Source organism: Bos grunniens, chromosome 4 (assembly GCF_055505025.1).
Source record: "Bos grunniens cultivar Pamir isolate PY7600 chromosome 4, Bosgru_T2T1.0, whole genome shotgun sequence".
In the NCBI taxonomy this organism is placed as follows: domain Eukaryota; kingdom Metazoa; phylum Chordata; class Mammalia; order Artiodactyla; family Bovidae; genus Bos; species Bos grunniens.
Window position 1 is genome coordinate 64,812,217 of NC_141168.1, and position 15,679 is coordinate 64,827,895.

The window sequence follows — 15,679 nt, forward strand, 5'->3', positions numbered from 1 at the left end:
CATGAACTCCAGAGAACATAAGCAGGAAAGACTCAGAAATAACATACAATCTGTGATATTTTGGCATCAGTTTATAGCATATACAAAGATGAAGGTAGAAATTTATAAAAATACTTATTTCTATATAACTGTTTTTGAATACATCTGTGATTAAATTCCCCACCATGCATGTCATAAGAATGATAAAGTTAAGTGGCAGGCTCTCTGAAGATGAGACACATTTTGCAATTAATTATTTTGGCAGAATGACATAATTGATGAAGCTCACTTCATTGATTTCAGATTAATCAAAAAATACCAATAATCTTATGGAATTTTTTTTTGGTATGTGAAAATTTTCCTCTGTTAAATATCATAAAAGCACTAATCATGACTAACAGCTGAAATCCATCACACTTGATTTTCAGTCTGACTCTGATCAAAGGATCTACTTGAACTTTGTTTTTTAAAAAGCTAAGGCCTAGAAAATACTGACATAATTTATCACTGCATGTCTACTGTTTCATTTATAGCCTAGGATGCATTAAATAGATTTAGATGTAGATTTCATCCTAATTTAGTTTAGAAACAGAGATGCTTTATCTCATGTCATTTAGATGCATTCAATCAATTCTAATCTATTTTAGATCATTGAAAATATTACATATGCCAATTTCTGTTATTTCATTTAACCTTTGTAATAAAGAATAATGAAAGTGTCATTTTTGGAAAAACATACTTATAGTTTGTAATATTTATTTTGTACCAACCACTTGCTAAATGTTAATAGGCTGGATGTTATTGCCTTCAACATTATATTGTTAGATGGATGAATATATATCTATATCAGTATTTTAAAATATAATATACACATATATCTGCTATAATTATTTTCACAAGATAGTTACCTAAGTTGTTGTGGTCACTGTAACACATAGTTGATATTATTATGTAAATTACATAGTGAATATGAAGTAGTCTAAAAAATTAAAGTTTTGCTCTTTTAATTTTCTAGTGCTTCATGGAGGCCTTTTAGCATTCCAGGGTAGATCCATATTTCATATAAGATCACCATATTAACTCATAGGAAAAGTTTAGAAATTTCTATGTGATTTTGATATATAATATATCCAAGTAAGAAAAGATAAAGATATAATTAGATCAATTCTAATATCCTTTCCTAGTCTTAACTTTGTGCTTAGTTGCTTAGTCATGTCTGACTCTTCATTACCCAATGGACTGTAGCCTGCCAAGCTCCTCTGTCCATGAGAATTCTCCAGGCAAGAAAAATGGAGTGGATTGCCATGCCCTTGTCCAGGGGATCTTCCCAACCCAGGGATCAAACCCAGGTCTCCTGCGTTGTAGGCAAATTCTTTACCATCTGAGCCACCAGGGAAGCCCAAGAATATTGGAGTGGGTAGCCTATCCCTTCAGGGGAAGCTATCTCCAGGGGAACTTCCTGACCCAGGATGGAACCAGAGTCTTAGCATTAGCAACCTTTATATTCATGTTATCCAAGTTATATAAAATAAAAAAATCATCATGAGTCTACTCTAATATTCTTCTATGTTTTCTTAATGAAATTAAGCAATTGAGGAACCTATCAGAAAAAGTTATTACATGCTTTGCTGGCACAAAAATGCCTTGCATGTTAAGCTTTTATACTCTTGTGAATCATAGCAAAGAATAATAACTATAGAGAGATGTTTCTGACCACTGGTACCCTACTTTTTGGTGTTACAGCTACACTTATCCATAAAATATCACATAATACTGAGGTAGTGGCTGCTTTATTATCAAGAAGAGTATCATCTATAGAATGGAGCATGATTTACAAATTGATAATGAGGTCTACTGCTCTCTTTCTGTGGGTCCTAAAATTCCACAATTAATTCTATTACCACACTGGTACAATTTGTAGTATTTCAACCTCTTTGGGTTATTTTCTTTTAAAATATAATTTTATTATATTTTTTTGATTACAAAAATGTTCTCGAATGAACAGGATTCATTTTTATTTTCAGGAAAAATCACCAATAAAAGTTACATTTTTTTTAATAAATTGCTCTTGTATAGAAGTTAAGGTAGTCCAGTGTTGAAGAATGGGGTGATGTGATTACAAGTGTGGGTTCTGGATTTGTTAATGTAGCTCTGACCCTAACTAGTCAAGTGATATGAAAAATAATGTAATCTCTGTTTCAGTCTCCTCAAGTGAAAAACTGAAATCATAATTCCTACCTAGAAGATTGTTATGATTGAGTTATTACATGACAATGGATGGCCTAGATTCAGTGAGACAGTTCTAGACAGTAGCATCCAGTCCAACATTTTCTACTAGTGTCTTTGGTCTCCAGCTTTCCATATTGTTGCTCCTGTAAACCAGCTAGCAGTTTACTTGGACCTCTACTTCATTTTTCTTTTTTTTGTGCTTCAGCCTGTGCATTTGCTTCTTCCTCCACTTGTCTCTTATGATTCAGAGGTTTCCAAGAAGATGATGTTAAGGCTGGGAGCTGCAGAAGCTTTTTAGTTAGATGCAATCCCTTTTGTCTACTTCTGTCCAGTCCCATTTGTTCATTTGTTTTTGTTGCCTGTACTTTTGGTGTCATATCCAAAATATCATTGCTGAAACTAACATCAGAAGATTTTTTCCCTATGTTTTCTTCTAGTAGTTTTACAAGTTTAGGTCTTAGGTTTAGGTCTTTAGTAAATTTTGCGTTTATTTTTTGTTATATTGTGAGATAAAACTCCAATTTCATTCTTCTGCTTTGGGATATTGAGTCTGCTGAACACCACTGATTGGAGAGACAGTCCTTTCCCGGTTTTGGCACCCTCGAAGAAGATTAGTTGACTGTGGATGCACTGATTTACTTCTCGGCTCTCTAAAAGTCTATTTTAATTTTGTTGAGCCATTTCAGGACAATAACTTTTTTGCTTATAAGAGACTCTTCCCAAAATAGTTTGAAGCTGGCTCCTACTATTGGAATAATTAACAGTTTATATAAATAAATTGTAGTACACCAGATTAATAGTTATTTTTTTCTTAATGACCGGCCAGACTTTACTTAACTTTACTGACTTTGCAGAGAGATCCTTTTCTGTTATATTTTAACTTCATTAAACAAGCAAATGGTGAGGCTGAAAGGAGCTTACAAGTGACAGAGGATGTCAGGAGCAGATTTTTTTGGTGGCAAAATTGACCTTTCAAATTTCCAAATTTCTCATTACTAAGGAAGCTCTGTTAATTTGTTTCATCCACTGGTAACAAACCAATGTGTTTATGAATAAATTTCTGTTGATAACTACTCTTTGCTTTTTAAAAAAATACAAGGTGAAGGATGTCCTAATTTTTCTTTGACTGATAAACCTTTTCACCCCTATACTTCTTATGAGGATACTTGTTATATCCTTGGGATATTTTTGTAATTTTTAGATAACTGTGTTAATATAGGCAGCAACTGAGATAGTTCATAGTTATTTTTCATTGCCTCAATCTATCTATAGTTCCATATAAAGCAAATACTTATAGAATACTCACTGTGTACCAGGTATGGTACTAGGCACTGGCAACACAAAGATAAGTAAGACACAGTCTCTTACCCACAAAAAGAAATGGTTTAGTAAGACAGATTTTAACAGAGAAGTTACAATAGAATATAATAAAGGCTTTTATGGATACATGTGTATGTATGACTGGGTCCCTTCATTGTTCACCTGAAACTATCACAACATTGTTAATTAGACATCAGTTTAATTCAGTCGCTCAGTTATGTCCGACTCTTTGCAACCCCATGAATCCTAGCACACCAGGCCTCCCTTTCCATCACCAACTCCCCGAGTTCACCCAATCTCATGTGCATCAAGTCGGTGATGCCATCAAGCCATCTCATCCTCTGTCATCCCCTTCTCCTTCTGCCCCCAATCCCTCCCAGGATCAGAGTCTTTTCCAATGAGTCAACTTCACATGAGGTGGCCAAAGTATTGGAGTTTCAGCTTCAACATCAGTCCCTCCAATGAACACCCAGGACTGATCTCCTTTAGGATGGACTGGTTGGATCTCCTTGCAGTCCAAGGGACTCTCAAGAGTCTTTTCCAAAACCACAGTTCAAAAACATCAATTCTTCGGCGCTCAGCTTTCTTCACAGTCCAACTCTCACATCCATACATGACCACTGGAAAAACCATAGCCTTGCCTAGATGGACCTTTGTTGGCAAAGTAATGTCTCTGCTTTTTAATATGCTTCACGGTTCAGGGTTCATGTATTGCTGAAGCCTGGCTTGGAGAATTTTGAGCGTTACTTTACTAGCGTGTGAGATGAGTGCAATTGTGTGGTAGTTTGAGCATTCTTTGGCATTGCCTTTCTTTGGGATTGGAATGAAAACGGACCTTTTCCAGTCCTGTGGCCACTGCTGAGTTTTCCAAATTTGCTGGCATATTGAGTGCAGCACTTTCACAGCATCATCTTTCAGGATTTGAAATAGCTCCACTGGAATTCATCACCTCCACTAGCTTTGTTCGTAGTGATGCTTTCTAAGGCCCACTTGACTTCACATTCCAGGATGTCTGGCTCCAGGTGAGTGATCACACCATCGTGATTATCTGGATCGTGAAGATCTTTTTTGTACAGTTCTTCTGTGTATTCTTGCCATCTCTTCTTAATATCTTCTATTTCTGTTAGGTCCATACCATTTCTGTCCTTTATCGAGCCCATCTTTGCATGAAATATTCCCTTGGTATTTCTAATTTTCTTGAAGAGATCTCTAGTCTTTCCCATTCTGTTGTTTTCCTCTATTTCTTTGCATTGATCGCTGAGGAAGGCTTTCTTATCTCTCCTTGCTTTTCTTTGGAACTCTGCATTCAGATGCTTATATCTTTCCTTTTCTCCTTTGCTTTTTGCTTTTCTTCTTTTCACAGCTATTTGTAAGGCCTCCTCAGACAGTCATTTTGCTTTTTTGCATTTCTTTTCCATGGGGATGGTCTTGATCCCTGTCTCCTGTACAGTGTCACGAAGCTCCATCCATAGTTCATCAGGCACTCTGTCTATCAGATCTAGTTCCTTAAATCTATTTCTCACTTCCACTGTATAATCATAAGGGATTTGATTTAGGTCATAACTGAATGGTCTAGTGGTTTTCCCTACTTTCTTCAATTTGTCTGAATTTGGCAATAGGAGTTCATGATCTGAGCCACAGTCAGATCCTGGTCTTGTTTTTGCTGGACGTGGGGTATCTGTTCACAGCTGCTCCAGCAAAGCGCAGCCACTGCTCCTTACCTTGGACAAGGTCACCCCTCCTGACCTTGAATGTGGAATAGCTTCTCTCTACCCTCCTGTGCCCGTGCAGCTGCCGCCCCTGACCTCCGACGTGGGGTAGCTCCTCTCGTCCCCTCCTGCACCATTGCAGCCTGGTGTTCTTGGTCACCGCCCCTGACGTTGGGCATAATTATACATATCCCAATACAAAACAAAAAGTTAAGAAAAGAAATATCTTTTTTTAAGGACCATCCCTATAGGTGGGCATTTGCCAAGGGGCAAAGGAATAAAGACATTAAAGGTAGAGGAACTTTAGGTACAGATGTGTAGAATGTTTTAGGATGTTGTCTGCTGAGATATATGAAAAGAAGGCAAGGCAAGGCAGGGAAAGGGGCAGCAGTAGTTCAGTGGACTAAATTGTATGATTGTTGTCTCTGGTGCTAAGTGTAAAGATGTCCAAATTGCCATTGACAAGCAGAGAAGAAGAGGTATGACATCATCAGATTTTATAAAGAAAAAACTTTGATAAAAATTCTGAAAGCAGGAAGTGGACAACAGTGTCAGATCTCCATCTACCAATCTCTCCATCTCAATAGGTCTCTTCTGTACCTTTAGAGAAATGCAACTGCTGCAATGTTCAAAGAAACAAACTATCTCACTCTTTATCCTTTTAGATATATTTGTTTTAAGGAAGAAAATATAGAAACTTATAGCTAGAAGAGACCTTAAAAGTCCTGCGGTTTATTTCTTACATGTCCCACATGGGGAAATAGAATCAAGCCATATAGGTGGCTGAGGAGCCAGGGCTGTAACCAGACCTACGGTACTTTCTGCTGCACCATTCTGGTAGTTTGTTCTGGTTGCGTTGTTGTTGTTCAGTTGCTGAGTTGTGTCCAACTCCTTGTAACCCCTTTGGACTGGAATATGCAGGCTCCCCTGTCCTTCACTATCTCCCAGAATGTGCTCAGATTCATGTCCATTGAGTTGGTAGTGCTATCTAACTATCCCTTTCTCTGCCGCTCCCTTCTCCTTTTGTCTTCAGTCTTTGCCAGCATCAGGGTCTTTTCCAATGAGTTCAGCTCTTCGAATCGGGTGGTCAAAGTATTGGAGCTCCAGCTTTAGCAACAGTCCTTCCAATAAATATTCAGGGTTGATTTCTTTTAGGACTGACTGGTTTGATCTCCTTGGTGTCCTAGGGATTCTCAAACGTCTTCTCCAGCACCGCATTGTGAAAGTATCAGTTCTGGTTTTTGAGAGTAGATCAAATTGAGGATGCTGCTCAGCTCATCTGTATTATGAGTACAACAGAATATTTCATTAGGACAAATGGATAGTTAAATGAATTCTGATATTCCTGGAGGGAAATAATGAAATAGAGTTTTATCTGATTTGGACTTGATTTATTTTCTCTACATCATCTTCAGCATGAAAGTGATTTGTTTGACAATGGCTTCATATTGTAAAAGCCAGCTTTACATACACACAAAGTGGTTTGGAAGCATACTGTATATAATAATATAGTATAGAGTTTCAAGTAGTAGTCATCTTCTCTATTTTATGTAAATGTGAAAATCATTTTTCATTTCTATGTTTTCTTTACAGACTAAGCCTATTATAACAATACCCAATTCTAAGCTACTAAGTCTTGTGATATATTACAAAAACTTTGAATATAGGCATATCTTGGGGATACTGTGGTTCCAGGCCACTGCAATAAACTGAATATCACAATAAAGAAACTCACACGAATTTTTTGGTTTCCTGGTGCATGTAAAAGTTATGTTTACACTACTGTAGTCTATTACATGTGAAATAGCATTATATCTGAAAAATGTACATCCCTTAATTAAAAAATATTTTATTGCTAAAAATTGCCAACCATCATTTGAGCCTTCAGTGAATAGTAATTTTTTTGCTGGTGAAGAGTCTTTCCTCAGTATTAATAACTCCTGACTGATCAGGGTGCTGGCAGCTGAAGGTTGGTGTGGCTATGGTGATTTTTTAAATAAAACAAAGTGAAGTCTGTCACATTGTTTGACTCTTTCACTTGACTACTTAGAAGCCATTGTAGGGTTATTAGGGGGCCTAATTTCAATATTGTAGTGTCTCAGAGAACAGGGAGGCCTGAGGGGAAGAAAAGAGATGGGATCAGTCTGTCAGTGGCAGGCAGAACACACAGAACATTTTTTCAAATAAGTTCACTGTCTTATATGGGTGTGATTTGTGGTGCCCCCAAACAATTATATTAGTAACATCAAAAATCGCTGATCACAGATCTCCAAAACAAATATATTAATTATGAAAATATTTTAAATATCCTGAGAGCTACCCAAATGTGACAAAGAGACATTAAATGAGCAAATGCTGTTGGAAAAATGGTGCTAATAGATTGCTTCAGGCAATGTTACCACAAACAAAGCTTTAATTTGTAAAAACAATACACTCTCTGTTAAATGCAATAAAATGAAGTATACCCATAGTTACGGTGAATAGAAAAAATAACGTGACAGAAATTTAAAGTGCAGTAGTTAATAGATTTAGTTAATATAATTTTTTTTTTATCATTTTACCAGAAAATTTATTTTTGAGGTTTTCCATTTTAATAATGAAGATGATCTTTTTTACACTATTTAATTTGAACTTTATGTATTTGCTGTTTGAGAAAGCAGCTAGGAATTCGTGTTGTTTTAGCCAAGGAATGGCTTCCGGAGAAAAAATGGTCTTAAAGAAGGATATATTTCCAATATAAAATAGAATCCTCAACTTAAAAATTTGCATGTAGTTTTGGAGATGATTAAATTCCTTTGGCTCTTTGATGCAGACGTGTTGTAGGGTCGTTTTAAATATGGAAAAAGTTCATTAAAATGAGCCTGTTACTTAAAGATATGTAATTTCTCGGTACTTCTTCATGCAAAACAATGAGTAGACCTGCTGACAAGAAATTAAACTGGTCTTAGCATGGGAACTATGATCATTTTCGTTCTTGAGAGCCAATAAATGCGGATCCCTGCACACCTGCTTGGCTTTTATAATAATATCAGATATCCTTCAGTTTGGATTTAATGCCCCAAACTATGCAAACACACAGATGGATTAGAGGTTTCAAAAGGTTGTTAAATAATTTCATTATTATAGCTGATGAAAATGTATGTTTCTGAACCACTCTGTAATTACTCTGAGGGCTAGCATTGTCTAGATTGGTATTTATTTTGGTAGGTTCCTAGTTTATCTAGATTGCAAGGAGAAATATTGATAACCTCAGATATGCAGATGACACCACCCTTATAGTAGAAATCGAAGAGGAACTAAAGAGCCTCTTGATGAAGGTGAAAGAGGAGAGTGAAAAAGCTGGCTTAAAACTTAACATTCAAAAAGTGAAGATCATGGCATCCAGTCCCATCACTTCATGGCAAATAAATGGAAAAACAATGGAAACTGTGACAGACTTTATTTTCTTGGGCTCCAAAATCACTGCAGATACTGACTGCTGCTATGAAATTAAAAGACACTTACTCCTTGGAAGAAAAGCTGTGACAAACCTAGATAGCATATTTAAAAGAAGAGACATTAATTTGCTGACAAAGATGCATATAGTTAAAGCAATGGCTTTTCCAGTAGTCATGTATGGATGTGAGACTTGGACCATAAAGAAGGCTGAGCACTGAAGAACTGATGCTTTTGAACTGTGGTGTGGAGAAGACTCTTTAGGGTCCCTTGGACTGCAAGGAGATCAAACCAGTCAATCCTGAAGGAAACCAATCCTGAATATTCATTGGAAGGACTGATGCTGAAGCTGAAGCTCCAGTAGTTTGATCACCTGATGAGAAGAGCTGACTCATTAGAAAAAACCCTGATGCTGGGAAGGATTGAGGGCAGGAGGAGAAGGGAATAACAGAGGATGAGATGGTTGGATGGCATCACCAACTCAATGGACATGAATTTGAGCGAACTCCAGGAGATGGTGATGGACAGGGAAGCCTGGCGTGCTGCAGTCCATAGGGTCCACAAGAATTGGACACAACTGAGTGACTGAACAACAACTAGTTTATCTTGTGAGCATACACAGTGTGAATCATGCTGAAGTAAAGGCTACCATTCTTTAGATATATACTGTGTAATACAGGAGAAACTTAGTTCATAATGAAAGTTATGTAGTATTTCAGAAATAATTTCTCTGATTAATTTCACAATTAATTCACCCTGACTGAAATTCATGTTCATTTATTCATTTTTTTAAAAAAAGATTATTTATTTAGTTGTGTCAGGTCCTACTTACAGTGCATGGGCTTAGCTGCCCTGCAGTTTGTGTGATCTTAGTTCCCTGACCAGCGACTGAACTAGTGTCCCCTGCACTGCAAGGCAGATTCTCAACCACCTGGCCACCAGGGATGTCCCTCATTCATTCTTTAACTTATTAAACAAATATGTATTTGTTAAGCTCTGAGTATTTTCCAGGCATAATTCTAGATGCTGGGTTACAGCAATGTACAAAACAGATGAACTTGTCAAAAAGGGTCTTTTTGTTTTAGTGAGGGGAGACAGGCCATAAGCAAATGAGTAAAGAGACAATACTGGAGGTGGTTAAAAAGGGCTCAGAAGAGAAATAAAACAGAGTAAAGGGAGATAGAAGATAAAGGGGGTGATGTGTATGCTGTTTTATATGTGATGACCAAAGATTTCTGATAAAGAAAAAATATAAACAGAGTCCTAAAGGAAAGGTGGTAGACCTAAGCAGAAATCTGGGTGTAGTGGTTACTGAGAAAAGAGAACCATAAGAGCAAAGGCATAGATATGTGTTATTATTTCATATCTACAAAAAAAGAGACTGGGATAGGAAAAAGGATAGGTAACTGTGGTAGAGTCACAGCAATGCTGGTGGGCGGTGCTGGGATTTGAACCTTAGTTTTCAGAAAGACATAGGAAGTATAGAGAAGATTAAGCTGTATCTGGGGAAAGAGCATTCTACGCAGAGCTGAGGCCCTTAGGAGAGCATATCCTTAGTCTGTTATGAGAATGACAGACACGTGTACCCCAATGTTCATCGCAGCACTGTTTATAATAGCCAGGACACGGAAGCAACCTAGATGTCCATCAGCAGATGAATGGATAAGAAAGCTGTGGTACATATACACAATGGAGTATTACTCAGCCATTAAAAAGAATACATTTGAATCAGTTCTAGTGAGGTGGATGAAACTGGAGCCTATTATACAGAGTGAAGTAAGCCAGAAAGAAAAACACCAATACAGTATACTAATGCATATATATGGAATTTAGAAAGATGCTAACAATAACCCTGTGTATGAGACAGCAAAAGAGACACTGATGTATAGAACAGTCTTATGGACTGTGTTGCAGAGGGAGAGGGTAGGAAGATTTGGGAGAATGGCATTGAAACATGTATAATATCATGTATGAAACGAGTTGCCAGTCCAGGTTCGATGCACGATACTGGATGCTTGGGGCTAGTGCACTGGGACGACCCAGAGGGATGGTACGGGGAGGGAGGAGGGAGGAGGGTTCAGGATGGGGAACACATGTATACCTGTGGCGGATTCATTTTGATATTTGGCAAAACCAATACAATTTGTAAAGTTTAAAAATAAAATAAAATTAAAAAAGAAAAGATCAATTAGACTGAAAGATGGATTTAGGGAAAGAATGGTAGGAGATGAGACTGGCATGGCAGGGTATAAGAAAAAGAGTTGTACAGATTATGTAGAGCCTTGTAGACTGTTACAAGGGCCTTGGATTCTATTCTCAGTGAGCGTTTTGAGCAGAAGAATGATATAATTTTATTTGTGTTTTCTAAAGATACTCCAGGTGCTATGTGGTGAATGCCCTGTAGGGGCAGTAAAGGTGCCAGTAGGGAGATTATGTAGTAAGCTCAATAGCCTTGATCAGAGAAAGATTATTATGGTTTGTTCTAAGGTGGTAGTGGAGGAAAGGGTGAGAAGTAATTGAATTCTGTATATATTAATATTTTGAAGGAAGGGCCATCGAGATTTACTGAAATGTGAGAGCAGATATTATAGTAAGTCTCTAGTAGACAAATCATAATAATTATATAGTCAAAACAAGCATGTTTAAATGCATTCACTGATGATAATGTCCACTTTCAAAATTTGCATTTCTTTAACCTGAAGGCTTTCAACATATTCCTGCTAGCACCATTATCTGTTTGATCTACATGATGCTGCCTAGAAATTACTCACTCAGCCTTCATTTATACAAAGAAGGTGTGATCAACATCTAAGACTCCTGCACAATATATTTATGGAGAATTGTGTATCAGTTTTTATTACAGCAAACTCTACTGTGTTTGGTTATTTTTAGATAATGAAGTCATCTCAAGCCCTATTATCTACAAGACAGAATCTGGTCTTTTGGTGACAACTAATTCAAACATTTATACTCACATACATTAAAGATGTATTATTAACAAGTGTAATGTAGGTGACCCTATCAATTTAAGAAAGTTGAAAATAGCAATTGGGAAAATATGCAAACGAGAGTTCCTACCTAATACATTTGGAAGAAAATTGTCTTGAATTATTAAATTTTATGTATTATCTCACATCACCATTTATTCTTATGTTCTGTTTCTTTTAAGTCAAAGTAATAATATGATCTTTGGCAGAGTAAAAAGAAACTCTCGTCTTTGGAGTAGGGGAAACTTTTTTTTTTTTTCAGGAATAGTGAGATACACATTAGCATTATGAATTTAATGACATGATGACATGTCTATATTTTGCATAACCTTATGGAGTTAAAACTGAAGAGTTTGTATCATCTTTATGTAGACTCAAAAAGGCAGCTAATCACTCTATTGTGGAGCTACTTCATAGTTGTCTAAGGTTTAGGAAATAGATTTGGATTGGATATAGAGATTTGGGATCCTTGAGTGTACAGCTGCTTGAAATCACAGTCTAGATGGCACCTCCCAGGAATGTATGTAGGAAGAAATGCAAGAACCTGGTATAAGAACCTCAGTGACACTACAGAATGAAGATCAGGTGAAGAAAAGGAATCATCCAAGGCTGCTGAGCAGTGAGTGAAGCCAAAGAACTAGGGATGGGAATCATTATAGAGAGATTGGAGAAGATGTTAGGAAACATGTAGTTACCAGTGTTAAATGTAACAAAGACAACAGATAATACAAGGGCTGAAAATAATATATTGGACTCCGTAATTAGATCTTTAGCAAGAACAGTCTCAGTGGCATGCTAAAGAGAGAAGACACATTTTAGCAAATTGAAGAAAAAATAGGTGAGAAAATGAGTCAGAATACAGAAGCTTGAAGGAAAGAAAGAATATGTGATCAACTAGAAGTGAGGGCATGAGTATTATAGGCCAAAAGCAGGAAACTCCTGGAGAGAGAAGGGTCAGGAGGAAGAGAGAATAATTACTGGAGCAAGTCTCTTGCTGAGGCATCATGGAGAGCAGAGAGGAAGGATAGATTTTTTTGTGTGTTGTGGGAGTAAATTCTGGGGTCCTCTGAGGGCAGGAAATGGAGAGAGAAAATGCCTGAGTTCATTGCAGATGTTTCATCTTGTGTCTTTACCAGCACTACACTTCTATGTATGATGCAAATAAAGACATTTCAGTTTATTTGAAAGTAATCGATTAAGTTTTCTCTTCTTTATTCCTGCGCTCCCCCACTGAATAACCACAGTATCGTTTGTGGAGATATTGCCATATAATTTTAGTTATGTATTCTTAGCACGATATATGTAGACAGGAGCTGGTATAATATACATGGAAATATGGACATGATTATCCCGCACATTTTCACAGAAGTAAAAGTATTAGGCAGGCATATCTGAAGCATCTTTTAAATTTCATTTTAAGAATTTATTACATTGGGAGTTAAGTTTTATTTGGGCAAAGAGCACTAATATAGAACTAACTGTAGGGTTACTATTTTAATAGAGTGGTCCAGAACAATTTTCATTTCACTGAGCAACTATGAGACATGTGAGAGACTGGTGACACCTCTGACTCCTCCAGGTGGCACAAGGCCTGAGGTCAGAGTTCTTCCCCCACAGCTGAAGCATTCCAGTGTGTGAGACTGAGTATCGTTATTCTGAGAAAAGACAGAGAGGGAGTGTCTTCATGGGATAGAGTTTCAATAGCTAAATTGTTTGATTAAATGATGTCTTGCTTCTGTTTTATTATCTAATTTATTGTGTACAGATGGGCTGAAATGAAAACCATACTTCTGAATGCTTGATGAAAGGCATAGAGAGTGATAGAGAGTATTTTCTAAAGATTAGCCCCTTTATCTTCCTGTTTCTTTCTTTTTCAGTGAAAATAAACACACAGCTAAATTGCATTGTTTAAAAAAAACTGGAAGAAATGAACTGTATGTAGGCCTGTAACTGTAAGGATCATCTTCTAATGATGCTAATGTGAATTACTTTTAATAGGATTTAATCTCATGGGTTGGAGTAATAGAGAAAGAATCATCTCAGCTATTTAAACAAAATGTGCCTAAGTGGTGTATAAGGATTCTAAATAATATTAGCGTTCTATAGGTAAAGCAGTTGTTGGACCTAATTAAAAATCATTATTCAAAATATAAAATTATATTCCTATTAATATTTAATTTCTTTATATCAAATTGTTCTTTTTTGAGAAGTGGTAGGAAACTTTGCCTAAAATGTTTATATAGAGCACCATTGTATGTAGTTGACACTTTGGAGAGCGTTTTTTTAGGAATCATTTTCCAGTGATTAAAAATCCTTTGGATATTAGTATAATAAGAATTTGTTGTTGTTGTTCATTGTTCAGTCGCTAGGTCATGTCTGACTCTTTGTGACCCCATGGACTGCAGGAGGCCAGGCTCCTCTGTCCACCACTATCTCCTGTTGCTCAAATTCATGTGCACTGAGTCAGCGATGCTGCTATGAAGAAAAAGATAGACAACTGGATAAATGATGCTGGGACAGATGACTATTTGGGAAAAGATAATTTGCTACCACATATATGTATATGTGTGTGTGTGTATGTATGTGTGTGTATATATATATATCACCAAGAATTTCTAGATAAATTAAACATATATTTATCTACTATATTATATATTTATAGCATTATATATTTATCTATATATACATGTATGTGTGCATAGTTGCTCAGTTGTGTCTGACTCTTTGTGACCCCATGGACTGTATGTAGCCTGCCAGGCTCTTCTGTCCATGGAATTCTCCAAGCAAGAATACCGGAGTGGGTAGCCATTACCTTCTCCAGAGGATCTTTTTGACGCAGGGATAGAACCCGGGTCTCCTGTATTGCAGGCAGATTCTTTATCATCTGAGCCACCAAACAAGACATTGTTATTCACCTTTCAAACAACAAAGATGAAAGTGACATCAAAGTGAGGGAAACCGGGCTCTCTCATAAAGTACTGGCGGTATCAGTGTAGGGGACATTACGCAAGGTGCAGGTCCTTCTTCACTGAAGCATAATTGATTCAGCTGCTGGGGCTGTCATCTGCAGGGATTTGGAGATTGCCTTAGCAGAATAAAAGTGAAAGAAAGTGAAAGTGAAGTTGCTCAGTCAGGTCTGACTCTTTGCGACCCATGGACTGTAGCCTACCAGGCTCCTCCCTCCATGGGATTCTCCAGGCAAGAATACTCAGCCAAAGTCACATTCCTTCTTTAGGTTGATCACTGTGGTTGCATAAATCCCTAGTTAGCTAAAGTCAATACAATTCTGAACAGCTGTCCTAGCTTCAGAGGACAAGTACAGCTTTGTTTTGTTTGAAGGTAAACTGGTTATGGGCATCAAAAGACTTAAATGCAGTTTATTGTTTGACTCAGTGATTGTATTTCTAAAAAAGTAGTCTTGAAGATAGGAAAAGATGTATTTCTAAGGATATCACTGCAGCACAATTGATAGTATAGAAACTGGGTAGACAATTTACATGGCCAGCTGTTGGATAGTCGCAAAATTGTTTTGATCGTGCAGTTATCACAAGGCCATGAAAAATGAAACTATGGAAAAACATTTGACAGAGTACAAAAGTACTTATGTATGTAAAAATAACATTTCTAAGAAGCATATTCAGCATAATCTGTTTTCAAAGTACATATCAATGCATACAAAAATATAGAACAGAAATATAATAAAATGTTATCATTGGTTTCCTCTAGAAAAATAAGGTTATGGAACACTATTTTCTTTGAGCTCTCTGACTTTTCTGAATTTTCAGCAATAATAAGAAATGTCTTATAAATTTAGGGGAAAATGCATATTTTACTTTTTAGCAGATTTTTTTTAACTCCTTCACAAACACATGAGAACTGTCATGGAATCTGCTTTGATTCTGATTTATTTCGTTTCAGGAAGGGATGGGGGAGGAACTCCCTACAAACACTTCCTATTTGTAAATGTTTGCAATGGGACACCTGCTCCCCTATTGTATATGTGTATCTTGCATGTGAGGT

General features: G+C 36.8%; 1 long non-coding RNA gene across 1 annotated transcript in view; it reads left to right on the forward strand.

The window, feature by feature from the left end:
* The window catches only part of LOC147374269 (uncharacterized), an 83,554-nt gene that overhangs the window by 45,713 nt on the left and 22,162 nt on the right, over positions 1–15,679 (forward strand). The gene's annotated exons all lie outside the window — the stretch shown is intronic.